Source organism: Mandrillus leucophaeus, unplaced genomic scaffold (genome assembly GCF_000951045.1).
Source record: "Mandrillus leucophaeus isolate KB7577 unplaced genomic scaffold, Mleu.le_1.0 Scaffold792, whole genome shotgun sequence".
NCBI lineage: Eukaryota > Metazoa > Chordata > Mammalia > Primates > Cercopithecidae > Mandrillus > Mandrillus leucophaeus.
In genome coordinates this window covers 829,304-832,250 of record NW_012108608.1, presented here as the reverse complement: position 1 = coordinate 832,250, position 2,947 = coordinate 829,304, and positions in this window count along the sequence as shown.

Genomic DNA, 2,947 nt, shown 5'->3' with positions numbered 1-2,947 from the left:
AAAAAAATGTGTTTTCCCTTCCTTAGTATAATTCACTCTGGGAAGTGTCTGCCCAGTGAGGGATCCCATTTCTAGCCTGACCAAGTAGGTCCATGTGACTAGTTCTGATCAACAGACTGTGGGCTGAGGTGGTTGGTCCCTCTCAGGCCAAGGCAGTTAAGCAGCGGTTATACATTTTCTAGTCTATGGACTCCCATCCTTAGCTGAATGCAGAGACTTCTAAGACCCAGGGCAGGCAGAACCCCAGAGACAAAGAGGAGAATCCCTGAATTACAACACAGAGGAATGCTGCCCACTTACTAAGAAAATATGCATTAGGCTTTACCCATTTATTTTGTTACTCCAATAAAATGTGGAGATATGTTTGTTAGAATAGCTAATATTACCAAATTAATTTGCAAAAGTAATATATTAGTTCAAAAAGTACAATCCTTAGCAAAACCTAGAATTATTGTTTTACTGTAATACAAGAGAACTACCAGAAGACTAAAAATACTCTTACTTCTTTTAATACATGAGCATCAAATCTTAATTATCTGTAAATGAATATTCTTTGACCACTTCTGTTTTGAACACCTATTCTGTACTAGGTCCTACGCTACATGATACATAAAACATAGGGAGGAAAAAAGGATTCAAAGATTTTGTTCCTTCATTCAAGGATTTAAAAGTCTTATTATATGATCATTAGATATATATTCTCTCTGCAAACATCTAGGTGTGAGGTGCTACTTCCTGTTTCTATTGGAGAAGAAAAACTATTAGATATACCAAAACTAATTATGAAGATAAATATGTGGGCAAAAAAGAAAATATTGTGGATTTGGAATCATCTGTGCATTTAAGTGCTCCACAGAGCTTACTTCCATTGGTGCAAATCATAGTAAACTAAGTACGTTTTAGTTTATTATTAAGTGCTCTATCAGATGCTTTATTTTTAAAATAAAATAAAATATTGTATGTTATATTCTGTTTTGAAAATAACGGGCTTTCAAAATTTTGAACTTTCCTTTGATTCTTGGATGAATCTGTTAGCATTTGGATATTACGGTTGAGTAATAACTTCTGATTATGGCGGGGGGCAGTGGCTCACTCCTGTAATCTCAGCACTTTGAGAGGCTGAGGCAGATGGATCACGAGGTCAGGAATTCGAGACCAGCCTGGCCAATGTGGTAAAACCCCGTCTCTACTAAAAATACAAAAATTAACCGGGTGTGGTGGTGTGCGCCTGTAGTCCCAGCTACTCGGGAGGCTGAGGCGGAAGAATTGCTTGAACCCAGGAGGCAGAGGTTGCAGTGAGCCGCGATCATGCCACTGCACTCCAGCTTGGGTGACAGAGTGAGACTCCGTCTCAAAAAAAAAATAAAAATAAATAAATAACTTCTGATTATGACGCTTCTGAGGCATTCACTTTTTTCTGAGTAGCTAATGGTAGACAGCAGTATGTCTGCCGTATCCTCACTTAAGTTAGTGGAACACAATGCTGAGGAACCTGCAAAGTAGACAGTCAATCCTGATAGGGCCATGAATGCATATGAGACTTTGATTTATTATCTTAAAGCTAATTCCTGTGACATTTCCTTCTCACATTGTCTAGTTCTACCCTGCTTCCACAGAGGTTCTATGAAATATGCTGTTCTACATAGATCTAATTTGAGGTTCCAACTAAAAGGAAGTTTTACTGCTTATTTTTTTCATTGCTCTTGAAATTTTGTTGAGCCTTGTTTCTTTCAGAAGGCAGTTTTACCCATTTAGAAAAGCTATTTTTCAAGGAGTATAAAAAAATTTTATATCAAATGTATCCAGGAATAAATTTATTTTTTTCCCATTAGGATTAAACTATAATTTATGGAATTATATGCTAAATGTAATGCAGAAATATGTATTTTACATAGAATTTAGCAAGACAATCTGTGATCATTATTCATTTGTATTTAATCAATTATCATATTTATTTTATTTATTAATAGATTTGTATCATCATCTCGTATCCTAGTTTTGGGCACAGAGTAGGTGCTCAACAAATTTTGTTGAATGAATTCTTAAAATGTATCGGTATCCACTATATAAGTTACTAGCCTAAGTAATATAGTTCCTAGTCTCAGAGAAATTTCAATATGACTCATAAAATTAAAAACATGCACATCAACCCCTACACACACACACACACACACACACACACACACACATGCTGGAGAGAAATGTTATTAGTCCTTTCTCTTACTTTGAATTTTAATTTTATTACTGATTTTGAAAATTATAAATACATTAATGGTGCCAAGTCATAAATATTTGCATTTAAAATATATGTGCTATCATATTTTTAAACATCCAAGAAATATACATACTGTAAAACTTTATGTATTCTGGATTCTCTAAACTTTGAATTTCAGAATGTTTGAGATGAAATGAACTGAAGTTTACATTTTAGGTGCTTTGAGAATGACTTCAACAATATCAGTACAAGGTTTACTAATCGAACTACAGGTACAGACAAATTGTAGGAGACCCGGTAAATCAATTTAGGAGAAAGTTTGTCAGGACCTTTAAAAGCACATTTGCATATACAAAATCAATATAGCAATTAGTAACGAGTTTCACTCATCTAAGTTGGCAAAGATGTATTTTTTACTTGAAACAGATTTTGCAAATTATTGATTAAAAATTCATGAATTTGCAAGTAAATATTCTACCATTTAGAAGAATCAGCTAGCCTTCTTTCCATTTATTTCCAATTAGTGAGATTTTTTTTTTTAAACTACTATTCATGGCTAGTGGAAGGCATATATTCACAAGGTATTTATTGAGGCTTGGTGTGGTGGCTCACGCCTATAATCCCAGCACTTTGGGAGGCAAAGGTGGGTAGATCACCTGAGGTCAGGAGTTTGAGACCAGCCTGGCCAACATGGTGAAACCCCATCTCTACTAAAAATACAAAAATTAGCCG